The sequence below is a fragment of the Aquila chrysaetos genome, chromosome 1, assembly GCF_900496995.4.
Source record: "Aquila chrysaetos chrysaetos chromosome 1, bAquChr1.4, whole genome shotgun sequence".
Lineage (NCBI taxonomy): Eukaryota > Metazoa > Chordata > Aves > Accipitriformes > Accipitridae > Aquila > Aquila chrysaetos.
In genome coordinates, this window is record NC_044004.1 from 29784066 (window position 1) to 29811595 (window position 27530).

Genomic DNA, 27530 nt, shown 5'->3' on the forward strand with positions numbered 1-27530 from the left:
ACGTGTGACTTTCTACACAACATGCAGCATATGTGTATTGGCCATGAATAAAAACTAAGGGTTGAAACTATACATTTTTTAATGAGAAAACCTAACAGCCTTTCAAGTAACAGGATTTATAAACAAAACACAAACAAGGAATAAAGACCACCCACCACACACACGATCGTATTTCAATATTAAATTTGATAAACTAATAAAGCTTATATAACGCAGATGTAACCAAAAAGCTTCTGATTGATTTTTTTCTTTCAGGATGGCTTTTAACTCTTAAGAAAAGGACACCAAAGAATTTGCTACAGAAAATAATTGGGGATGTATACATACTTTTATATATATTTACATATTTTTATTTATATATGTATGTGGATGGATGGTAGTTAACTCCAGGACTTCCACACTTCATTACATTCTATGAAAGCAGAATTTTATAAATAATGAAGCTAAGATACAAAGTTTACATTTCTGCCTATGTCATTTCACATACACTCCTCTCACAGTTGCTCTTGCCATCTTCCTTAAACAGTACAACTGTGGTTTTTATACAATCTGAGTGAGCTTTACAGATCATCTGTCAGGGGAAAACATATGAGAAGTCTTACAATGGTTATACTCAAATTCATCTTTAAACAAAAGAAACCAAACAGGCTACAAAAAGCCTTATTTGATAAATTTTAATACTTTCTTTTTCTGGAACCTCTAAATAAAAAAAAGAATGGGAGACTTGAGCTTCTACAGAATTATTATCTGTATTACAGTGAGTCCTTTGATGTCTTTCCATGTGTATTTCACTTCTGTTACACTCAAAGGACGACTCCAGTTCTGCACTGAAGTGCCTGCTGAGGTCATTCAGGCTTCCCATCGCAATTCCACAGCTAGTGATATAAACAGCAAGAAGATAACGTCCAAGCTCCACATCCCTCCCTAACAGGAATCCACATCAGCAGGACATCGCATCAGAAGAGAATATGGACAGATCATGAAATGTGCGGAAGTACCGCACCGGGAGACCCAGTGAGTGATCAGAGGGTAACAGCACTTCTCAGAGCACCGTCCCTTTGGATTAGGCCTTTCAGGACACAAACAGCAAAGCTGTTTGGCGGGGGTGCACGAGAAGAGCGGCTACATGGGAATTCTGTTAGAGCAGGTGAACCTGCTGATGCAGGAACATCCTAACAATGAGAAATGCTGAAAAAACAGAACGCAATCAATGACAGGAAGATCCACGCAGGAGAAAACTACTTGCAAGTGCCTCGCCGTCTAGAGAATTTTTAGACTTAGCAATAATGGTAGTAAAAGACAACTATGAAACGGACAACATACCGGGAAGCGTAATTTTAGAAGAGAGCCTAGATGCCCTGTGACCTACCATAAACACGCATTATCTGATGGGTCTCTTCGCGAACGAGCCTGCATTACAAACCTTCAGTTTTGTTCCACAGAATGTTTTTAAAACTATCCCACCCTGCTGTGGCAAACCCACCCCGGTCCTACTTGCGGCGGGAGAGAGGACACGAAACTTCCTTTATATATCTAACAGGTCCTGGGGGGGGGTTGGAGGCCGGGAGGAAGCGTGGTGCCCCGGTTACCGTGCCGACAAGGCAATAAGCGGGCTCTGAACGGGGACCCCGCGCCCCCCGCCCGGCCGGCCGGCGCGGCGGGGTTTGGCCGCAGCTCCCCCAGGCGGCGGCGGCGCCAAGCTGCTCCCACCGCCGCCCTCCTCCGGCTTCCCCGCCGCCGCGCCGGGCCAGGCCCGAGGAGCTGGTACCGCCGACCCCGAAAGGGGACTGACTGGCTTCAACCCGGCCTCGCCCGTCGGGCTCCGCGGGCTGCCCCGACACCGGCAGAAGTCAACGCTCCCGGGCAGCCTCGTCGGCGCGGTAGCAGCGCGTCTTCCAGAGCCCGTAGCCGTCACTGCGCGGGCGGAACAGCAGCGGGAGGCGTCCCGGTGGCCGCAAGGGGGAAGCGCGCGCTGCCAACCTTCCGCCGCTCAGGCGGCGTCTCCCCTGCCGCGGCAGCTGCTGCCGTGGGGCACGTCTCCGGCTGGCACACGGAGACAACCCTTGCTCTCTCCCGGCTTCTCAGCGACGCGACCACGTCAGTCGGACAAAAACCAACGCCAAAAAAAAACCCGAAAGCAAAACTATCCCTCCTGCTGGGACGCTGGTACTGCAGGTACTGCCAAAGCAGTTTCAACAGCAAAGACCCAGCAGTATAGAAAGGGTGCAAGTTTTGCCGTGTGAAAAAGCAAGAGGTCCAGGCTGTGCAAAGCGGTCTCTACCTCAGTTTGCAGGCCTTCAAGAAATGTTATTATTCCTTGAGCTCAAGGGTTTTAACTATGCATCTTTGAGCCCATACTGAACACAGCATTAGTGTGCACCAGATAAGCATCATTACCATTTTCTCCAATTTGCTAATTTAAACCCGATATCACTGTTTCAAGCAGGAGTGAATCCGCTAAGGAAATAGAGCAACTACAACAGCACCCAAGTATTTTGGAAAAAAAAAAAAAAAAACAAAACCAAAAAAAACCCCCAAAACAAGTACGGGAAGTTTTTCCTTCTTGAATCTCAGAATAGAAGCCTAATTCGTAAGAATTTGTCTTATCCCAATGAAAACAATCTGCTCTTCCCCCCAGAAAAGTGAAGATCAGAGACATGTAACTGGAAGCAGAATAAAACAGTAGAGCTAGAAATTGAACCTGCAGTCCAGCCTGTAAGTATAAATCAACACACCTGCATTAAACTCATGAGAGGTACTGGGTACTAGACGGCTGCATTATACTTGTTAGCCAATTAGCAGGACACTGTCATAATTTCACACAGAAGACTGTAGGGGTAAGAAAGACAAAATCCATTTCTTTCTCTGTATACACTGGACTTTTTTTGCTTTACAACTATTACATAGTCACATATCTCTCTTTGTTTCTTTAAAAACAGAAATTGAACAGACAACATAACCTAGCAAAATGTAGGCACAGGGAGAAAACAACTTATTTGTCATATTGTGGAGTCATCTCACCTTTCAAAAGTTTGGACTAACCACTTGTAAGAACCTAACATATTTAAAGGAATTAACTTTACATGTCAGAAAGTTTCAAAGTTTTAGAAGGTATTTAAGATAACAGGCTATCCTTCATATAATTTAAAATCATGCTTTACAGTTAATTCCCAAGCTACTTCGCATTAATGGTTTCCTTGGTCCAGTTCAATTAATGAATTTCACAGAAAAAAACCTAAGGACCAGTATAAACAGGGACAAAGCAATGTACAATTTTGCAATAAGCCATCTCTGTATCAGTGTAAACTTGTAGCCATTATTTTGCATAAAAAATACTTTAAGCCTAAGCCATTTAACCTTTCTGTAATTTCATTTTATTGGTTTTTTAATGTAAACATGCAAATAGTTTCAGTTGTCCCCATGCTTTTCTCAAAGAAAGTCTAGCTTTCTGTTTCCTGAGAAATGAAAGGAAAGTAACAAACAACTGTCAGCTTTTGGTAAAGTTTCGATTTCCTTCCAGTCACTTAAGCTGTAATTGCTCTTTATGGGGGCCTGGAGGGTTTTTTGGAGAAAGTTGTGGGGCTTTTTCTTTGGAAGTTTGGGGATTTCTGGAGTGCTTTGTTTGTTTTTTGGGTTTTTTTGGTTTTTTTTTTTTTAGAGCTTGGCTTTACTTAGCATTAGTAGAAGTGAAATACAAGTAGAAATAAAATACCTGGCAAAATACATCCATCAGAAGAAGCTGAACATAAAACAACTGTTACGTTCACTGAGGGAGTGCAATATTATCCCATTTAATAAAAAAGCCCCAAAATCTTTACCGTTTATGTTTTAGGTAATAAATGTTCTTATCTTGAAGTTGCATGCAAGAATACAATGCTTTCCTGAACTCATTAGGAGTTCCTGAGAAGATCAAGGTATTGTCTATCCCACAGCTTCTACAATCCTCAGTCAGGATACGGATCTGGGCTTCCTGTCGCTAACCTCTTGCTTGTTCCAAGTACTGACGTATCACACAAGATCTTCCAAACCTGTGAGTTTCTTCCACCGGCAGATTTTCTTCACATAAGAACTTGCATTTCAAAGCAAATCCCAGAGTAGTACATGCTCTGAATCATACCCATTCCCATGTAAGTAGGAACACCAAGGGAAGACGTCATTACACAATCCCATAACAACAGAAGTGGCCAGATTTTTTCCCTTATAAAAGGATCAAAGTGAATGATGACAAGCATGATGTTGATGTTTCTATGCACAGGACATTTTAAAAAAACATTTAAAAAACAAAAAGCTGCTCTGTGGAACAGCTACCAGTAAGCCAGACCAGCAATAGCAACACTGCTATGAAATTGGATCTCTAAGGAATTGAGAGCTGAAAACCTTTACCAAAAGCTTTTAAAGCGCTTAACAGAAATACAAAGAATGGAGTTGCCAACCATTAATGTAGGTTTACCTATAGAAAAGCCAGAACATAGACAGTAAGTGATAACCAGAGACCAAGCACATACATACATCTCCAGAATTACTAAAGAACAAAAGTGGTTCAACACACCTCTCAAATATTTTGGTTGATGGCTATTTTCACAACCATTGTCACTGTTTCTGTTAAGACTTTTCTCTGGCACTACATGGAAGTACACATCTGTAGAAAAATTTCCTCACGTCTGAATGGCCAACTTTTAAAATCATGCCCAAAGCATAAAAGTCAAATGGCCAGGGAAAGAATCTATAGTTTATTGTTCAAAATAACCTTCATTCCAATCCCAAAAGTGCATACAGCACCAGTTTATCTTGCTTCCCTTACCAAGCTTGACCTAATCTTAGTTTATTGCTTAAAATTTTATACAAGGAAGGTATATTTAAAATATTACTGACCTGTGGAAACTATAATTATCCTTTTTTTCATTGCGACTCGTCTCCATAGCTTCTATTATTTTAAAAAAGCAGGCTTACTGAGTTCACAATACGCAGGACAAGCTCAGTTTCCAATACCAATGAAAATCCTCTGCACATCTAGATTAAATACAGGTTCTGTCTTGGTTTACATAGCATTCATCCACTCTAATCTATTTTAGTTCTTCCCTTGCAAAATGGACAGTTTTTGAAACATGGTCACAGAAGGTTTATCTATACTGCAAAACAGAAAGTAGAAATTAATACTCAACCTAGTAAAAAAACCTGAGTGGGTAAATTCACAAGTCCATTCGCATGGACTGACATGCTCAAGTCTCTACTAGTTTAGCTGTACATCCTCTGTGCTCCATTATACGACCATACTACTAAAACTCTGAAATACTACATATATTATCTAGTATTACAGTGAAATATTTGTATCACAAGATTCACATTAGCTGAGAAGCAATGTATTTTTAAATCTCATATAATATATAGTCCTCCTATATAAAATTTCAGTGTTATCTCTTTCTCATAACAAAACCACAGTGCCAAAGAAGGATGTACAACTAGAGATCAAGATTCACATGTTAATATTAAGATTAGTCATAGAAGAAATAAGAACTTCATTTTCTTAAGTTACATCTTTGTTCAGCAACAAGGGTAGCTAAATCAAGTTGCTGAACATAAATTATTTCTCACACACAGATGCTATCTGTGGGACCTCACGAGGTTGCTCTTAGCCAGAGGACATAGATAATTAAAACTAATGTATCTATTTTCTTAACAGATTATCAGGAAAAAAAAAATTAGATATCATGTATGCTTGCCCACAGATATGCTGGGACATAACTTTAAAACTTCTCCCTTCTCATCTCTCCTATCTCAAAGGCAGAAATAATCATCTCTATAGTGTTACAAGATTTTTCTAGTGGAAATATATAAGCTTAGATTTTAAAACTGTAGTAGGTTTCCTCTTTAAATCCTAAATGAAAGATTTCCTTCAGTGTAAAGCAACAGCACTCCAATTCTTCTGCAAAATACAGACGTCTTTGCCCCTTCTTTTTACTTAATAACTTGAATGCATTTCCACTTGCATATAATCTGAACATAACCAGAAAGAATAAATGCTGCTGCCAGAACTATGTAATTTGGTTTAAATAGAAAACAGCCCAATCTATCAGTTCTTACAATGAATGTAGTTGTACTAGGTACTCTGGGCTGAAGTCTTCAACATTTTTGGCTTACAGAAAGATTGGCACCTGTATTAAATGAAAACAAATTCACTCCTGCTCAGATCAAGATGCCTTCCTTACCTATTAGGGACATATAACGATTATATTAAATTCAAGGCAGTGGAAAAGAAAGATACTTAAGAAACTTACTTAACAGACACTAAATGATCTGAGTACGATTTACCATAGTAATACATCAGATGAATACCAGCTATTAATTTAGAACAAATCTTTTATGTAAATTTTGTAACCCTAAAAGAGAGTAAAGGTTTTTGTCTGTATGCAAACATTGAATGTTTACGATATTCTTTCCATTGAACAAGTTTTTTTAATTAACATTCAATTGACTCCTGTCTTAAGGAGAAAAAAAAAAAAAAAAACCAACAATCAGTAACAGCAACCAGACCACCAGATGCAGCAAAGGATGCTCCTAGAGGAGCTCCATGTGGGCCTATGGGAACCTCCAGTATTGTAGCTTTAGTACATAAACATTTTACAAATGTCATTCATGTTTAACAGAAAACAGAGCTATCCTTTCAATGCTATAGATGTTCACATATAGCAGAACTAAAGTATTTTAAGTGACTGTATTAATTTCTAAAAGAAAAAAGGCAGGTAATTTGCACTTTTATAATTTCTAGAAAGGAAAGAGAATAGATATAATGCAGGTTTGTTTGGCAAAGTTTTCATTTCAGGGCTTTAAGCACAGGGGAGGAAATACTAACTTTCAGTGTAAGATGTTGGATAAAAGCTCATTTACTCTTCCTATTTGGAAAGCTACAGTATACTTGAGATGAAACAGAGGTCTAAGGTAGGTACTAAATTAAGGTCAAAAAATGTTCCTAGTAAGCAGGGGAGAAAAAAAGAATGTAAGTTCAAAACCCAGCAATTTTGGATTATTAGCAAATAAGAAAACACAGTTGCTAAATGCACTGCTAGAATAAATAAATCTCAGGACATCAAACTCACTAAATAAACAAATACGTGGGAAGATGAAGGAACCTAAGCCAACAAATTGCTGAGCCACCCAAGAGAAAGCTTCCATTTTTATCCTGTACGGAACATTTATGTACTTATGCACACCCATGCAGGTTTCCTTGCTAAAATGAGTTGTATTATTACAGTAAAGCTTATGAAATTGCAGAGAGATAAACAAGACCATCATAAATAAAAAAAACAAACAACACAGAAACAATACATGGCACACTAACTATGCAGCTTCAGAAATGGGGTGAACAGACCTTCCCTAAAAGACAGCAATCAAGGCAAAGGTACTGCTCCTTCACACAGGCTCCACTGCTCAGGCATTCTGACAAGTGACATGGGGGCAACAAACAGAAAAGCTCAAGGAGCACCTTCATGTATTAGTTCTTTCCAAGTACCACAAATTAAGATGGATCTCTAGAACAGACAGATGAATCATGAATGATTAACTTCAAAAATACAGATTAAGACAAAATAGTGACAGTGTAGATTTAAGTAACACATGTCATCAGATTGAAAAGGATTATTCTAACACCAGAAGAAGCATTATGTGAGATTAGCATATGTTGTGAAAAAAATTAAGAAAAACATTCCTTATTTGGGTCTGGAAGAGAATTGCTGTATTACACCTGTCTGAAGGAGAGGTTAAGCCTGTTCCTATTCCAGAAGCAACAAGAAAAAAACCTGCCTTTGAAGAGCAGAAAGAGGCAACCATTGAAATTTAAGGACATAGCTGAACATGATCACCCAGGAAGGCAAGGATTCCTTTATTTAAAGAAAAATTGACACCCCAGTCATCTGATTAGAATATAAAGAATAAAGATGACCCGTGTCCTTTCCTCACTTGTGACTTTTTAAATAGACTAATAAAAGACTTCTAACTGTCATAGTGAAAGACAGGAGGATTCTTTTTCAAAAAGGTTTCAGAGGCTGGAATTACTTCCTCAAGGAAGATACCATAACGCAAACTTTACTGCTTTCCATTTCTTAATAACTAATTTTCAAAAACACCTATTCTTTTCAAGTTGCTGTGTGTTAAACAGGAAGAAAAAAATTCTCTAGAGAATGTTACAAGCACATTTTTAACACATGCAGGTCAGCTTCTAATGAGATTGTTTCAAGCCAGCAGACTAACTACAAATGGAAATACACAGAGGCGTCAAGATTGTGATTTTACCCACACTAGGATTCTCTTTCATCACTCACACAGAAAAGCCAATGAAAAGTGGTTAAAATTAAGAATATTAGCTATGTAAACCTTAAAGAGAGGGGGCCCCTCTTCCTCGCACAACACTGTTATTCCTTCCTTGACTCTGCTGTACATTTTAGCCTGAATCCTTATATCCTTTAAGGTATGCCTCAAATCAGAGGATCAGGGAGGTAGTTGTTTGGGGTTTTTTTTCTGCATTGTCTGCATCAGAAGCGAGCCTTGCTCCGCATCATAAGCCATTTCTGAGCCAGAGATACTTACTGAGGAGGAGATAAGGAGGATAGCAGAGGTGAGAACTTCATGATCAGCGGTGTGCTGCACGTGGAAAGTGCCCTGGGCCAAGCAAGGCAGGATGTGCTGCTGCCCAGCATGGCTTAACACAAGGGAGGGGAACTCACAGAGAATTTCCACAGGAAAGCTCTGCAACTACGTAGGAGATATCAGAAGTAGCTGCATCACTTGTGCTTTACCCAAACCTCTGAAAAACCGCCTATCATTGTCTCCCCGTCTTTGAAGTAAAGTACTTGTTTTGTAAAGACATACAGTGTTTTCATTAGCTACTAGCCAAGGGATAGGCATTTTCCAGTTCCCTGAAGACTTCTGGTTTCCATTCCACTACATATCATAGATTTAAACTGTAATACAGAGTCTTTACTGTAACTTGTGCAATTACTCTACACCTTGATAAAGAAGTTGCTGTTTCTTTTAAATTAAGCACCTCTTCAAGTGAATTCTTCTCAAGCAAACAGTTGCTGGCTGCACATGGAGAACAGCAGCATCTCCACAACCAATAGTAAAATAGTTGTCTGACCAAAAAGAGTGTTAAATATAAGATTTTAAGACACATATGCATACAGATAGCTGTATATAAATAAATTTCAGAGCCGTAATAGTGCAAAGTTAATCAAGATCAAAGTTAGTTATCAGACAAGTTTCTTTCTCCACCATCTTCTCGCTGATGCATACGCAGACTTCTGAAAGACATCTACAACAGTTCCAAGTCCCTTTGAAGACCAAATGTATTTCATTTTAGGTGTTAAAGTACACCACTGATAGAGCCTTGTATATGATGTTCAATATACAAGTAGATTAGATTGAAACAAAAATATGTCCAGAAAGAAAGCTTAATCAAACTAAAAATTACAATTCATGATAAAGATACATAGCTGTTCTCTGTGACAGAAAGTAAGTTCAAAAAGAAAGAGTTTTATAAAAGGTTGAAAACAGGTTGGATGTTGCTATAAAAAAAAAAAAAGGAAAAAAAACCCGAACAACACACCCTGACCTTCTAGACAAGAGCAGCACCAAAAAAAAAAAAAAAAAAAAAAAAAAAAATCCCTGGAATCCTGGGGAAGGGAAAACCTACAAAACAGGCTCAACAGTTCTGTCCCCCCCCCCCCCCCCCCCCCCAGTCTGACACACACAGCTTTCCCACTTCACAGGTTAAGCAGCTTTTCTGTGTCCCTATTAGCATTTCCATCTCCTCTTTTCTTGCAGATGTGTCTCATGTTCCACATTATTTGAACAACATGAGGCATCACTTGTGAGGCATTCTGCAAGTCATTTGTCACTGCAACTGAGCATGGTCTGCAAAGCTCTTCAGCAGAAGCATACCTCTAGTCAGGCACCAGAGTGAGAACTAATGTTCAAATGAAGCAGGAAGAGGGGAAAAAAGCCCTATTAAAAGCTGGTGAACACTACTGAGCTATATAAAATATAAAACACATCTTAATAGAAACTTTCTAATGAAAAAGAACTTAAATGTTTCTGTTTATTTCCCCAATATCCATCTTACAATTTATAGAGACAGAGCTAATGAAACCGCTGGACAGGGTAGTAAGTATCAAGTTACTTTAACCCTAAATGATTATTTAAGGAGAGGAAAAAAAGGAAAAAAACCAAACCACCTTTTCTCCTCTTGATGGTCCTTTATTTTCTTAATTAAGTTTGATTAAGGTTTTTTTTCCCCCAGCATAAGTGCTACACCTGCAAACACACTTGTAATTTATGAACAAGTACATTAATTGTTCTGAATACTGTTTAGCAATTTCATTTTTAGGCAGAAATAGGCTTTTCAGCATAACTGATGCTCCGGACAATTTTTCAGAGAGGTCATGTAGTCTTCACCATGAGAGTTTTTGGGAGACCTGACTGGATAAAGCCCAGAGCAACCGCGTCTGCGGATCAGGGAACCGATTTCAGGGAGTAAATTAGTAACACAGAAAAAGAATGGCAGCTGGCACATTTTTCCAGCTATGTATTATTTTTCCTTCTCACACGTATTTTTAAAGGAAAACACTTGAGATAAGACTCTCTCTGCATTCTCTGACAGGAAAATACACCCTGACAGACAACTTGTCTTTACCTTTTGCGGAAGTGGGAAAAAAACAAAACAAAGAAACCCCAAACCACCATGTTTATTGCCTACACACAACACAATAGGTTTTTAATACTGAAGACAGACAATAGATAAAAAAGCTAAGGACCCAAAGCTAAAGATATTTTTTTTAAACCTACGACCTGATTGCTTTTTAAACATCTAGCAGTAAATATAGGAAGTACAATTACTGAGAAGTATTCCAAGAACTAGATCAGTACTGAACAGCCTTGTTTCCAGTAAGGAAAAACTACACAATTCAACCTTGAACACTCAATGTTTGTCACTGGAGCACGTTTTCTATATAGACATACAGAAACGTAGAAACACACATAATCATTAAAACCTTTTAAAGTGAGGTAAAACTAGAGTTGTCCAAAGCATGATAAGCACCCACAAGAGAACAACTTACAGTAAAAAATGATACTAACATCCTCAAACCCTCTGCCTCCATTTTCTGTTTCATTTAAAAGATTGATTTGGAGTTCCTACTCTAATGTTAAGAAGTGTATTTGCCTTCCTTGAGCAACAGAAAGATATGGATGTTCAAGGTAAACTTCTGCAGCAACAAATTTATTATCTTTTGAGAGAAAGAATACATACAACAGAACAAAAATAATTATGGTATAAAATTCTAACAAAAGACAGTGAGCAAGTCAGCATGTTTTATAAGTAGAAATGAAAGCCAGTGACGGAGGCAAACAACAGGGATATGACACACTGGAGATGATCCAATGACACACTGGAAATGATCCAACGGCAGAACTTATGATACATTCAAATTCTATTTTATTATATACTTCTCCTGTAAAGAATACCTAGGAAAATACAATAAAGGAAAGCGAGAACTATGCTAAAAATATTATAAAATATATAATATTCTAATTATTAATGATAATTAGTTAATAATAGAACATATAATATTCTATTACACTCTATAAAGTAATATTATAGAATACATAATTAATATAGAATGTCTTGAATATGAAAGTCTACATAGCGAATACCATAGCAACAACTGCACTTCAATATTTTCCTCCTGTCACACCAATATACTTTCTGTTCTCAAAGGCCAAAAGGAAGTACAGTCTATCAGTTTTACCACTTGCCTATAGGGAAACAGTACACTGCATTATTTTTTAAGGAAAGTTTAGATGTTGGATTGGTTAGATCTATCCATATCCATTTCAGCTCAGAAGGGCTTTATCCATAATAATTGCCCTGTGCTTGACAGCAATACGGATCTATTTACTACTGATAAAACGCTTACGTGAAGGGCAGTAAAGAAAAGAGCACCTATATAAGGAATTGTGACTGCCTTTACTAATTAGCTGCATTACCTGGCTTCATCCACAAGAGGACAGAGCTCAGACACCTGCCCACACATTGTAAAGGAGGACTCTATTAGCACCAAGAAGTCTGATTTGTATTGAGCCCGCAAGTTTGTGAAAGAAAACTTGAGAGAATTATTGAACATACAGAAATTATACGAAAGAATTACTAAACGTACAATTTGAGGAGTATTAAATGTACAGGAACCACATCTCACTTAGGAAGTCCCTGAGCTGCAGATGATTGGAAGATGGGAGGCTGCTTGCCCTGGTCTTAACCTCTTTTAGACATTCACTTTTGGCCATGATCAGTTACTATGCTGTGTTAAATCAAATGTTCGCATTTGATTTAACACAGTACAGACACCCTTCTATTCAGATAACTGATATCTGAAGTAGTAGTTCAAAGTGTGTTAACAGTACAATATAGATAACAAAGACATAAGCAAAACAGAAAAAAATTAGATCCGTGAAAATTTATTTATGACAGAATTGTGAAAAAGGTCTTACCACTTAGAAGCCATTGTTAACCACCGACGAGAGCCGTTAGCATATCACACTTAGGATGGCTCCATCAAGACATTTTCCCCAGAGTCCAACGTGTGCTTAGAGATGCAAGAGTAGACAAAGATGTAAACAGCTACAAGTCGGCTGGTATGTAGCCAGATATTGGAGAAAGGTCTCCAAACACAGTACAGACAAATGAAGTACAGAACGCTGAAAAGAAAATGAGAAAAACCATAGTCAAACCCTAGACACTTACTCAATGGAGATGTCAACATTTTCCAAAAGCTTTAGAATTCTGATTTTTTTTTCACTTAAAAGTCATAAACAATAAAAATCTGTCACATATGTCTTCAGAATTGCTGTTCTGCTCAGAAGCTGATGATTCTTAATGATTTTTTCCCCATGAAAAATTAAAACTGACACCAAAATAAAATCTAGCTTCCCACACTCAGCCTATTTTACATACGTCATTCTTTAAGTAGAGTTTTAATTGTACTTTAATTACGAACATACTTTTTTAATCATATACACAATTGCTCTCAAATGCAAGTCATTCTGAATCAAATTTTTCATATTAGTCCTTTTATTTCTTTCTGATTTTTGTTGATTTCCCCCCCCCCCCCGCTTGGTTAGCATGAGGATGTGGTCAGAAAAAGAAACAAACAATCCTTCAGCTGTGTCTCCCTAACAAAGCCTTGAGAACTTCTGGAGATTCCTACACAACAGAAGTTTGTATGCAACTTGCATACTTGTCACAACTTGCCTAAACAGCATAGTTTGTTTTTGTTCTTCTATACCACCAAACTACAGCAAAAGCACTTCAGCATTTTTAATTTTACCCTGGAGGCAGACCAAGCACTTTTAACTGATTTTAACAACTCAAGTCTTAACGTGCAGCAGCAATCCACCGCTCCTGATCGTCTAGTTTGTAGGGGGGGGATTTTTTTTTTTAATTTTTTTTTTTAAAGTCATAGCCTGAAAAATTACAGGTAAAAAGACCTGTACACCCAACATGACTTTATCCATGCTCTGATGCAACACGAATGTACTACTTTCCTTTAGGGATGTGTGAACCATTCAATCATGATCAATTCTCTTATGTATGGTTTGTTCTACTTCTTAATTAGCAATTCCAAAAATACAAGAGAAACCCACGTAATAAGTGTAACCGAAAGGTAAAAAGCCACATCCTGAAAATGTTAAGATGTAAAACAAAGTTTAAAAGTGGGACTTAGAGACAAGCAGGAAAATTAAAAAAGCTTTTGCAAATAGGAAGCAAGCTGATGTTTATATATAAATTGGGAACATACTACGCAATTCCTTGAAAAAGCAAGTCAAGTTTTTTAAAAATTTGACCAGTTATAAAGGGAAGCGTTTAAAGACAGATAAAATTCTAACTCCGAATTTTACCTGCTAAACTGCAACTCTAATAAAAAAGTCAACTGCTTTCTGTAGTTTGTGCATTTGACAGTACTGCGCATCAAATCAGCATCACTTTTTCCTCTTTAGACAACTAGGGCAGGCAAACCATTTTCTGTGCGGCAGAAATGTATGGCCTTTCATCCTGCCTACATTAATAAACAGCACTGTTCACTCTTTTCTTTTTTCCCCCTTTTTTAGAAAAGGGAAAACCTTACATCCACTCCAGTTTGGAATTGAGTGGGTTGGCTGTCCTTTAACTCCTCCCCAATTACACTAACTGTGAACAGCACTTTAGCAAAATCAAAACCATGCCATATTACTCTCCATAAAATTGAAAGAATACCCAGACAGAAAACCACCTTGGCATACGCTGACATTTTAGCTCACTTTCTCAAATGAAACATACATTCACAGATACATAATCCATTCTGTTTAGAGGCTTCCCTTCTCACTGTCTCCAGAGCAAACACATACAAGCACATACATCTTCATTCAGCACGTCAGATTCAATCTCCCCCCCCTGCCCCAGCACACTACCAATAGCCCAGCTGCTTAATGGACAAAATAAAGTTAAGCTGAGAACTAACTTAACTGTCCAAGCTTTAGGACAAGATACTGACTTTTCAGTTCAGCTGGCAGAGTGTTAGAAAAGAGCCTGGAGGGGGGGAGGCACAGGAAAACTCATTTGAGGTATTCAGGTTTTTTAGTGGTACATACTGAGCAATAATAAACTTAAAATTGCAGCTGCTGCCCAGAACTTCCAAGTACAACTACAGTTGAATTCGAATACAACGTAAGGCATCCTACTGAATCAATCTGATCAGATTAAGTCTGACCGCAGGGAAAAAAGGTATCAGTAAAGGTAGCAGGAAGGTTGAAAGTCTCCAAGGGGTGTGAGCAAAGATTACAGTAACTACAGCATTTTGCTGGAGCGCAGTTCATTGGGCTTCATGTCCTAACTGCAGCTTACAACTTGAAGTTAAAATGTAACTACACATTATCAGAGTTGAAGTCAAAGGTATCACACAGGTGGAGGTTCAGTGTTTGGGGTTCACTCCTATGAAAAAATTATGAAAAGCTAAGAAGCAGAACGTGACAAAACTATATAACAAAGTACAAGAGGTTAGCTATCATAAGGTTTAAAAAAAATAATTCAAAGGACACTGCTGCTACCCCTAAGTTTTCATACCAAAAAAAATTTCAGAACTCCTCTAACATCTGGAATTGGAAAACACAGCTAAAAATCCAGCCAACCTCAAACCCATGTGAGTAACAGAATATATAACATTTATTAGGTGAACATTTGGGGGGGGGGAGTGTGTTTAAAAGAGAATCTCAATTATTTTCAAGTTGATGTATTATATTCACAGAGTAGCTGCTATAATGTTGGCTACTACGCATGACTGAACTCAACTTTACCTTTTGAGCAGCAATTAGATGCTCCAATACAGCATGCTTTTTGCCATTGCTAAATGTAGGAGAGGTGGTACAGAAGACCACTTCCAAAAACTTCGGGGAAGGGAATTAAAACCAATGTTGCAGGAAATCAGTGTCAGCACCTGTATTTAAGAAGATATGTACAACACACTAAATTAGGGCCTTTTTATAATTACTGGCCCAAAAGACTTAATGAGATACTTCAGAAGAAAGAAAGAAATATTAATAGTTTTAACCAACCTCTATGAGTAGTGTTTTCCATGCTACAAACCCTATGCAGACTTCAATATGCTATGTGTTTCCTTTTACAAAGGTAGAATAAAGGCAAAGATGAATTATATTAGTTTTTAAGACATCATTTTAAAAATTAAAAGAAAAAGTTGCTAATAAACCTGTTTAGGGGCAAAGATTTACAGAATGGCACCATAGTCACTCAAACATGTGGCTGACCTGTACCTACAGCATTTCATAGAGCTTGGCTAAGTAACTTGCTGTGACAAGCACTCCTAACATAACACACTACCCCTTATGAGCTCTGGTCCTCTGTCACTGTCCCCCTTGTTCCCTCCCCAAAGTGATGGCAGATGCAGTAAGAGCCCATACAGTGGAGAAACGTATCAGGCCAAAGAGCAAAGTAAAGCCAGGCTTCAGCCCAAGGCTCACGACTTACAACCACCCCTCACGCAAGGGGTGAAAAGGAAAAAAAAAAAATATTATAACTATAACCCAGATTTATTATACAACATATTGACTATATATAAGACTTTCCTGTTACAGACCAATTAAGCAATTTTTCCACTACAGCACTGGGAGATGCTACCAGCAGGCTGAAAGATTTTCAGGGGCTGCTCAGTTCCTCCGTTCTCCCAACCTTAGCTTCACCAATGACCTGCCCAGCTAGACCATACCTAGCTTACCACTTGCTTTCCTCCCAAATAAGTTATATTAGTGGCTGTACCAGAAATGACAAAAAAAAGTTTGAGAGCACCTGAACGTTACAGAAGCCATTTCTAAGATAACTACCCCATGAGACTGGATTTTACAAGAATAAAAAGGGGGAATGAAGCTTTCCAGGTTGCTGATATCCAAATCTGCCCCCTTTCTTCACCAAAGCTTGGCACACTTTGACTTAACAGAAGATTTTTAGTAACTGTTTGGTTCTTTTGCTTCTTGCAAGAGTTTCAGATATATTAATAATTTAACAAAAGTACAACAATATTTAATACCACAACCTAAAAACAGTTACATGACTAATTGAGTGTTATTAAATGCTGTAAAGAACATGGGGGTCATGCAGTACTTTCCGAATTTCACCAACTACCTCCTTACTGAAACACAGTCTTTTTTCCACTCCACAATCCACACAACCAGTGAGGCTGGGTGGCTGCTGATCAATTAACTATGGGGAAGCATGGAAGTCATAACCAGGAGAGAAGCAGGGGTTCCCAATGCAAAAAGCAAGCGTTTTGGAGACTGGGGGGGGGGGGGGAAGGTGGGGACAACTTCATTAAACACAGATATTGCAGCTGGAAGATGCATAGGTCATAAGCAAGAAATTGAGGTAGGTTCAGCTTCTACGTAACTGATGCGGAAATGAGATAACGCTCACGAGGCAGATCAAAATCGCCTAAGACGAATCATGGGAAAAGAAGAAAAGGATGTATCTCTCAGTCATACCAAAACTTTGGAATATAGCCAAACATCTGCACCTGAGAACTATATTTGTTATACTGGTTCAACACTTTCTCCTCTTAAGAATTATAAATAGCTCTCCATTTACAAACTGACAAAGCTCAATTGAAAAGACTCCCATACAATCCCCACTCATAGTTGAGAAGGATTTGCAAGATAAACTTCAGAGGAGGGCTTGGTGCCAAATGTAATAACTTGAACATGATAACTCAAAATTTAAAAATGTGTATTTGCATTCTTCTTTCCTTCGTTAGCACAAAAAGGGACTAAGAATAGTAGGTGAATCACAAATCATGTCCATTGGGCCAGTGCTACAAAACCTGCCTGTTCTTTAAATTTTGATTATAACTTTTTATCTTTCAGAATCTCATTTCAGAGTATTAGAAATATGTCAAAACTCAAACTGTGTTTTTACCAGAGCACAGTGGATATTTCCATCTAGGCACAAGACCTTTCAAGTCTCTCAGATTAGCCTCTTAATACAAATTGCCTTTATTAGTGCCACAGCCCAAGGAACCCACTACCTTCAGAAACCAGGGTGATGCAAGACTTGCTCAGTTACACCTCCCCTTGGTGCTAACACCCTCTGTCCCCCACCTTCACCCCTGCTATTTTCTGATTGTTGACTTAGAGGAGTGTTTTCTCAGCTGTAATACTGAACCAATGATTTTATTTTGGGCCCCAAAAAAGTAACTGTACTGGTTTCAGCTGGGATAGAGTTAATTTTCTTCCTAGTAGCTGGTAGTGTTATGTTTTGGATTCAGTATGAGAAGAATGTTGATAACACACTGATGTTTTCAGTTGTTGCTAAGTAGTGTTTGTACTAAGTCAAGAATTTTTCAGCCTCTCATGCCCAGCCAGCAAGAAGGCTGGAGGGGCACAAGAAGTCAGGAAGGGACACAGGCAGGACAGCTGACCCAAACTGACCAGAGGGGTATTCCATACTGTGTGACATCATGCCCAGTATATAAGCTGGGGGGAGTTGGCCGAGGCAGGGTGGGTGGATCACTGTTCGAGAACTGACCAGGCATTGGTCAGTGAGTGGTGAGCAATTGCATTGTGCATCACTTTTGTATATTCAAATTATTTTTTTATTATTATTGTCATTATTATTTTCTTCCTTTCTGTCCTATTAAAACTGCCTTTACCTCAACCCACGAGTTTTACTTTTTTTCCCCGATTCTCTCCCCCATCCCACTGGAGGGAGGGAGGGGGGGAAGTGAGCAAGTGGCTGCGTGGTGCCTAGTTGCTGGCTGGGGTTAAACCACAACAGTGACCTTAGTTATTTTCTCTTATAGCTAGTCCCAACTTAAAATTGCTATCTGAGAGAAAGTATTTCTGTGCTGCTTTTCAAGAAACTGCAAAATAAGAGTGTCCAATCTGCAACTGATCTGCAGAGGACCAAAAAATTATAGCTCTCTTCTTTCAGCGTCAGAGGTTGTAAGCAATCCATATATTAGGACTACCTCAAACGGATGTTGCTTCCACCAGGAAAACAGCCAAAACTAAGTCTGTGTCACGACAAATTTTTAAATAGTACACACAAGTATTTCAAAGGGCAGTAACGAATAAGACTCCAGCTTGCCTAATCTTATGTCACCTAAACATTTACCATCACTTGTTCTTTCTTATTTCACATGCACTGGGGAGTGGAAATGGCAGACCATAACCAAGAGCAACAACCATCTTCTTCCTCAGATGCACTGCTGCCTGCAACAACACAAAACAGTGCATCTAGAGTATTTGCAGTGGCTCCTACTAAGGCTCTTGCAGCCATTGATCTGAACACCATCGTTCACCTTATCTACATTAACAAAGTTGCAGCAACAGCAAAAGCGACAACTTCCATGAGCGTGCAGTGTAGGCAAGAAGCCTCGAATTCCAACCTCTGTACCACCACCTCTATAGCAACAACAGGGAAAATGCAAAAAATGCCAAATGGCTCTACAAACTAAACTCCTTTTTCTCCTTTTTACAAAATGAATTGCAAGCACAGACTAAACTAAAAATCAGTCTATAAACACGAAACTAAATAATTAAATCTGAAGAACAGGAACTTATATCACACTTTCAAACTGCTTTTGGCAATTTCCTACTTTTGAAAGTATCTCAAACCAAAACCAACAATCCTTTTCAATTCAATAAGCTTTTGGACACCAACATCTAGCAGGGTTCAAGCACTTGGAACTATTGAATGAAAAATCAACAGCTTATGTACTACTTTTCCTCCCTTAACAGACTGTTAAAGCTAAAAATACACCCTCTTTCTTAAAAAGTGCCAAAAACTATTAAATCACTGACCAGTTTTATTACTGTGCCTGTACAAAGAAAAAGAAAAATACGTGGCAATAAAATTTTTCTTTAGCTATTATATACCATTAGGAGGAACTAACATGAACTTTACGCACATTCAGTACCAAAGTCTATATGGATTTAAACAAAAAAAAAAAATTAAAGAAAAAAAAAAACCCACCACCACAAAAACCCCACTTTACTCCCTTGAACAAAGTAGGAAGCTGCTTTCCCCGCTCCCTCCCCTCAAAGCAACCTCAATAGAGGTTAAACTCGGGTCCTATATACAAAATGGTCATAGTTCTTCAAATATGCTGACCAGACAATGTTGAAGTATAACAGCTAGCAGATCTCTTATCTACTCAAGCAGTTGCAGAAAAACATGCTTATATCTGATATACCCCAATCTAGTGCAATATTCTCTGGCCTCTGGAAATCTGATACAAACACTATATAAAAGGCAGTAGTGGTAATTGCTTTTGTAATACAATGACTGGAAAGAGGACTTCGTTGTACTTGTAGACCATGCCTACCCATTCTTTTCTCTTAAACAGCATTCAACCTGAAGAGTTCAGAGGGTCTGTATTTACATGGGTGAGACATGAACTTGCTGTTTCAGTTTAACAGAAGCCCAAATCAGGCCAGTCTGCATTCTCCAGGATGACAATAAGATAAACAGAAGAGTAGTTGAAATATTCTTCTTGTTTCTATGCACAAAACATTATAAAAGCCCTACTGATATTCTCTCTCTCTCCCCTATGCATCCTACTCTTCTCATAACAAATGCATACTAGTTTTCAAATAGCCATCTGCTAAATTCAAAATACCTTTTGAGAACTTGTGTCACTAACATATGCCAATTCTTAAACTTAGAACACCTGCATCACTCTAACTAGAGTCACATAAAGATTTTATGTCTTTCAACTATATAGTTATATGCAAGAGTTATATATGAGATATGGTTTTAAGGGAGCATGCTATAAAAGCTACTATAAAATTATAGGGGCTAGGAAATACTTGAAAACAGAACTATTTATTCTTAATTTAAAAATGCAAGTCAAACTGGATCAAATCAGTTTCACACAATTTACCCCCACCACCACAAAAATACAACTATAATCTGTGCCTACCTGATGGCTTAGAGATTTTGAATAACAGACTATAATATCAAAGGTTGATCACGACATACAGTAACAGACACGTTCTTAAATGTTTTTAAATTAGGGTTGGTTTTTTTCTTCCCTAGTACAGCAAAGGTCCAAAAGTATACAAGTGTTAAATAAATGTGTATAACTGCAGGTAAAGACTCTCAGATTGCTGCCCCAAAAGCTTGTTCTATTCATTTTGTACTTGTATCTACCTAGCTTACTGTTCCCACGCTTGTTATCCACTACTTCTCACCTGTATCAGCTGTTCTATATTCACCTATTAATTCTGCAAGTAGGTACATGTAAATATATATATATACACACACAAACATATCTATCGAATCCATCTGAAGAATCAGCTCTGACCCTCAGTTTTATACGCAACATCTACCACCAAGTAGGTTCAAATGGGGAGGCAGAGGTGAGGTCTAAACTGAAGGAACAGAGGGAATGAGGCAGGATCTCCATGATCTCTGTGTCTACAGGAAACAGAGAAACAGGTTTGCCATATCCAAGTGAAGGTGTCAGGGAGATCTACCCTTATTGCTACTCCTCCAGAGATCAAGAGCTATCATTCCCAACTCCTTTCTTTTTATGAGCTGAGGTGGGGTATCCAGGAGCTTTCCAAGTCGCTGCACCAGCACCAGCCATCATGGGACCAGCTACTACTCATCACCCTACCCCAGGGAATAAACAGGCCAGTCAGCAGTCACAGTGCACATGACACTAATTCTTCAGCTTTGTGGACAACATCTTTTTTGGACGACATCTACAGAGGTAGAAATCTTACCATTTTTGCTTATAGCAATCTTTTTTAACATGATCAGTTCAATTTAAATCATGAAAATTCTGTCAACGTCAAAATGTTCAGCTGCCACAGACACAACCCTAACAGTTCTTTCTGATTTAGCACAAGAACAGAAGTGGTGTTGATAAGGACTATTCTCATGCAAGACAGAAAGAAATGTCTAGGAACACTTCAACCTATCTTTCATGCTAGCTTCTCTACAGAGAAATCAGTCTTTGTCCAGGTCTACTGTTAACTCCAAGTCCCCTTTAGGGCATGGCATTTACAAAAGAAGATGCTGCTTCATTTTCCAAAAGTGGGCAACGTCACTGGAGAAATAAAGTCAATCTTAGCAATATCAACTTCAAATGTGAATTCCCAAGACCTGATCTTATCATAACATTCTCAAGCCTTATGGTATAGATATTCCTTCACCTTTTTTTTTTTAAATGAATTACGCTTCTTTTAATCTCTTTTAACAGTCTCCCACATTGAATTACTAGAGCCTTATCTTTTGGACCAAGTACAACAAACTATCTGTATTTGTAGTTTTCACCACTCTCCCCAGCTCTTATTTTATAAACATATCCAACATTATATTCAGCTACTCCAAACAAATAAACTTAACTGCACAGGGCAGGCAAAACCCACACAATTGTTGTCTTTGAGACTACTACAAAAAACAAGCAGTGAAAGGTCAACAGCAGTAAGTCTTGTGTGAAAGGCTAAACAAGTGGGGTTGAATATTGCAGAGCAGGTCTTACCCATATTCTCATAAAGGATCTGTTCAGCACATTCTTGTCTCTAAAAACGGTACCCAGTTTTTCTTTCCGCTCTTCTCCCTTGCGTATTCACACATTGCTAGGGGTATCTTTGAGCTCCTTGAATACTTCCTGCATGAGTATGACTAACATCATTCCCACCATGACCTGAACTACAGTAGGCCCAAGGACTGTTAGCAACAGTGATACTTACCAGTGCTGTATTTAACCTGTAGCTTCTCATCCCATTTAACATAACACACTTGAGTAGTAATATTTTTTGTTTTAAGCTGCAGCTTATAAAGACAAAGCAGAGAAGCCTTGAGAGGACTGAGGAAAGAAAACAGGATCCTAAGTTTTACCGGCAAGGTTTCCACCAGAGCATTAAGAGACCTCCATAAAGTCTCCCTGGAACCTTCTCTGGAATACTTCGTACAAGTCTGGTCAATGTGTGCTAAAAAGACTAATTCATATATTAAAGACAACAATGGGATTTTAGGATGATTGGGTGAACAGGAAACATCTCACCCAAACAAGAGAGAGTCTGGTTTATCTGGTTTAGCAAAATTATACTACTCGCTCTAGAAATATACTGAAGATAAGCAAAATAAACATGGCTATTTAAGCTAAAAAAATAATGTTGGCGACTGCCACTGACGTAAACTGCTTTAACATACAACCTCAAAATTACAAATACGACCAAGCATCAGTTATTTAAATCTGAAGCAATCTTCCAATAGTTAGATGACAAAACACGCCCAATAGTTAGATGGCAAAACACACAAAGCTTGTTTTATTAGCATCATCATCTCATGTAATTTCAATTAAAAATCAAAGGAACGAGGAGATAAAAATGCCCAAGCCAGGAGTCTTCTCCCATTTTATGGAAAACAGGGAGAGAGAAGAAAATAGGTCACCACACTAACTCCAAAAAGCGACCAGCAGTACCACTAAAGTGTTCATATCAATAGTCCCAAGCCTCCTGCTACAGACCCTGCTGAAAAGCCAGCTATTTTAGACTAACCCAGCACCAGCTCTGAAAAAGTACAGTTCACTTACACTTGTACAGACACCTGCCAAAGCAGAGCCGGCATGGCGGAATAAAGGGATGCCTGTACGGAGATCTGTGCAAACTCCACACAGATCAGCTTTGTCTATTGTCACTAACTGCAAAAAAACATTCACGTTGCTCACATTGACAAGGGCAACAATAACCATGTAAAGAACAAACCATTAAAACTCCAAGGCTTACAGTAACAGCTTCTGGGCACTAGGCCATTTTATCAGACCAAATACTTAGACGTTTCAGAGAACCTCAAACTCAACTTTAGAAGTTCATTTTTTTAAAAATATTTGTTCCTCTTCCATTTTTGCATGCAAACATAAATCACTAGGAAAAACTAGGGAAGAACACAAAAATCCCTCAAAACTGTAGCCACGTGAAGAGCAGACACTGTTGTTCAAGTAGCTTGAGGGGATTTATTCCTTTCTGATATCTTCCAGTGATGGTATGGACACTTGCTATCTGAGATTGTATTCTGTCATTCTTCCTGGGAGGTGTTCATGTCAGAGGGAATTAGGGATTATAATAGATAATTATTGGGGTAGGGGAGGGAAGGAAGGACAACACAAGTCTTAGAAGAGACAGAGCTATACAGCAGTACACAGATACTTAGAGAATTAACTGTCAAACACTGAGGGCAAGTGAGCTAAATACTAGAAAGAAGAACTGCTATTTTAATCAATAAAAAAAGGCAGAAGCAACCCTAGCTGAGTCAGTCTGGCTAACATCTATTACTGGAGCTCACTGGGATTTGGAGTGAGACTGGACAAGAATAACACTGAATCCTAAGGCCTTCTAACATTGCAACACTTACTCTCCAGCCCATAGTCATTCCTGGGAGGATTATTACAGATATAAAAGTCATAAAGGTTCAAAGTTGTTTGGGTGCGAGCATGCAGAAGCAGTACAAAGCACTAAACCAGTTAGGCTGTGCACTAGGCCAGCTGCCCTCCCACTGATGGATAAGCTACATTGCATTTCCTACCAGTAAGGCAATGCAAGTCAGTAATTACAGTTATGGGGTCACAAACCCAGAACTATTACCCTTATTCTTCTCACAGTAACTCACGCAACTCATGTGTGCATATAGCACCTTCCTCTCACATTACTATCTGCATATGACACCCATGGTTTCTGTTAAGCTAAGGCTTAAATATAGACAGAAATTGCTAAAAGCTCACAGCTCTCTAAGCCAGAGGGAATACATTATATACCCATGTTCTGTATTACGTGAGTTCACTGAAGTGTAAAGTTTGCCTACATGCCTCTTAAGGAACTCAGACACAAAAAAAAAAAAAAAAAGTCATTTAGTCCTTTGTGCAATAATGAAGTAGCCATCATTAAACAAGATGACCAAGATAAAACTCCCTGAAATACAAAACTACATATAAAATAGGCAACTCCTGAAGCAGAACATGCTGTTTTCCAAGTTGTTTCCTTTGATGCATAGCCACTGGGGGGGGTGGGCGTGTAATAATAATCATCTTAAATTCTTAGAAAAAGTAAATACAGACAGTGTGTTCTCAATTGTATTAGCAGAAACTTTCAGCATACCAATTAATTTTACCTCCCCAAATTAGAGGCAAACACTCACAGTGAAAAAAACATTTGAGGACCATTCTTGAGCTGTTGAGGCCTAGCAGGATGACACTGGAAAGTGTTAATACAGTGACATGAAAAACAGAACAATTCTACTTTTTGCCTTACAGCCCCACAACCCTCAATTTCCCTCCTCAAAGGTACTATGCTATTACATGAGAACCAGCTATCACCGTGCTTTGGTTTGCCTAGGCCAGCTAAACAGAAACAGAATTAGTTGAATATTTCAACTTTACCTTAACTAACCCCACAGAAGAATTAAACAACTTTTCTTTTGAAATGAAGTTCAGCAACAGTTTTCTGCAACATACCACCGCTTTGCTCCAAGGAAACCACTTCCAGAAAGAAGTCAGCACAGTCTTTAACCAAATCCATTTTGGAATATAAATAAGGAGCCATTCACAGCAGCAATTCACCCAGGGAAGTCAGTTGTCTACTGACAACAACTGCCATCAAGTACCACTAACTAAGGGCCTCTACAAACCACAGACAGAGGAAGCTTTTGACAGAGAGAATGTCGCTCTCATCTTTAAATACTTAACTTAATAAACCTGAAACACAGTTTTTACCGAGGGGTTGTTTCCTTCCTGTGACAGCATCAGAAGATAAGAATCGGTGTGTGGTTTCCCAGCGCCTGCTCAACAATCTTCCACACAGATTCTGAAGTATTCGGGGCATATCCTCAGCATGACAGTAACAACACAGAAGCAAAGTGACACAAACAGCCTACTGAGGAAACAACTTATTGAGGAAATACTTAAGAACTACAGTTAATTTCACTCTTTGCTCAACCCACAATCAGCAAGTCACCTTCTTTATCACAGCACTCTATATGTTCCATATTGCTTGTCCCTGCCCACGTGAGCGGCTCTTCACCTACTACCACAATAACTTATAAACACCTTGCTTTTTCTGGTCTGCATTTAGTGGCTTACCATCTAAGTCTTTCTCCCTACACGAAGTCTGAGCTTGGGAGATGTGCAGTGCACGTAAGAGTAAAGAGGAACTTGCTTTCTGCTTTAGTATATCTCTTTCCTAAGGCACATTTCAGAACTGTGATTCTGAAGGAAGTCCAGGTTACACTCTTGCTACCTCACCTCCAGACTATCTTACTATTCCTTAAAACTGTATTAGCAAACTGCTTTTGCAACTCATTCAGTACGAGTGACCACCAAAATATTTTGGGGTTGGGGTTTTGGAGGTTTTTTTTATGTTTTCCATGTGATTCCTTAGGACGTTTTACCTGGAGTTATCCTGATCGCCGGACCAGTGATTTCTGGTTAAGACACAAATTGAATTGTTCGCTGAGCAGCTGAGTGTCGTTACAGTCAACAAAAATCATCACATAGCCAAAACACTGGAAGCATATGTATGAAAGCGGGGGGGGGGGGGGAACTAATTAAGCCCCTGCAATACTTACAGCCTCACTGATAACACCTACGCGAGAAGGTATAAACGAGTCTTTAAGGTGCCGTTAGGACCAAGTTCGGTCCTACCGGCCCCTTAAAGCGACTCCTTCAGCGAAGCGCTACACAGGCAGCGCAGGGCGCGCACACGCGTACCTTCGCCTGGACGCTCGGGATTTTACAGCAAGTTTTGCCGAAATTTCGGCAGGCGAGCGAGCGCGGCCAGCCGCGCCGAGGGCGGGAGCGGCAGGCGGCAGGGTCGCTGCCCGCCTGCGCCGCCTTCTCCACCCCAAGCCGGGACTCCCGCGCGTTTCCCCGCCGGAGCCCCGCCGCGCCCGCGCAGCCCCCGGGCACCCCCCGGCGGCGGCGGCAGCGGCGGCGGGGCGGGGCCGGGAACAAAGCCCGGCTCCGTGCCACCCTCCCCGCTCCGTCCCGCCATTCCCGGGCGGCCTGCCGCACGCCCGGCCCCGCCGTCCCCCGCGGCGGTGGCCGCCGCCGAGCGCCGCAGGCCGGCGACTGTCCGGCCCCGCTGCCGCGGGGGACGACCGGAGCCAGTCGGACGGGTGCGGGGCGGGAGGAGCCCGGCGGCGGCTGCTTTCCGCTCGGCCCGCGGGGGCTGTGCCAGCGCCGCGCCCACCCCGGGGGCTCCGGGGGGCCGCAGACCGCGCCGGGACGGGGGGGAGGCCGGGCAGGCACCCCGCCGCCGGCCGCGCTGCGCGGGCGGGGCCGGGGCGGAAGGAGACAGGGCGCGGGCCGCGGGGGGGGGGGGGGCTGGTGGAGGCTCCGTCTCCCCAGAGAAGGAGGGCCGGAGCCCCGGCACGGTGGGGAGGCGGCCGAGAGGCGCCAAGCGCACGCCAGCACCGCCGAGCCCTCCCCGCCTCGGCCCCGCGTCCCGTCCGTCCGTCCGTCCCCGGCGGCAGGCAGGGCCGCCCAGCGGCACGCTGTCCTCCCCTCCCCTCCCCGCCGTAAACAAAGCGGCGCGGGCCGCGCGCGGCGCAACACCCCACCGCTCCCCCCGCCCTGGCCCGCGCGCTCCATTTCCGCCGGGGCGGGCGGCCCCCTCCTTCCCCCCCCCACCTCAGCCACGACCGGGTCCCAGCTCCGCCGCCTCACCTCTCCCGCCGGTGCGAAGCGCTGCCTGCCGCCGCAGCCCCGGGCAGCCGCCGCCTGAGCGCGCCTACGGTCCCCTTCAGAGCGACTCTGGTGGGAGCCGGTGAGCGACTCGCGCCGCCGGCATCCCCCGCCGGCTTTATCCCGACGCCGCCTCTCCCCTCCGGTAACTCGACGGTCCGGCTCGTCCCCCCCCCCCCCCCCCCCCGCCTCCCCATTGGCACGCGCCGCTCCACCAGGAACCGACGCTCACTGGGGCAGGCGCGCAGCACTCACGCG

The 27530-nt window shown here is 40.7% G+C and overlaps 1 long non-coding RNA gene across 2 annotated transcripts; it reads right to left on the minus strand.

The window, feature by feature from the left end:
- Window positions 1–344: 344 nt before the first annotated feature.
- Window positions 345–27440, minus strand: LOC121232449. Of its 2 annotated transcripts, none has more exons than XR_005930908.1 (3): window positions 27255–27440; window positions 12538–12744; window positions 345–1188 (listed from the first exon to the last, which is right to left on the minus strand). It is a non-coding gene; the product is annotated as an uncharacterized LOC121232449 (long non-coding RNA). The 2 variants fall into 2 exon arrangements; XR_005930906.1 differs by lacking the exon at window positions 345–1188 and adding an exon at window positions 11249–11514.
- Window positions 27441–27530: the final 90 nt, after the last annotated feature.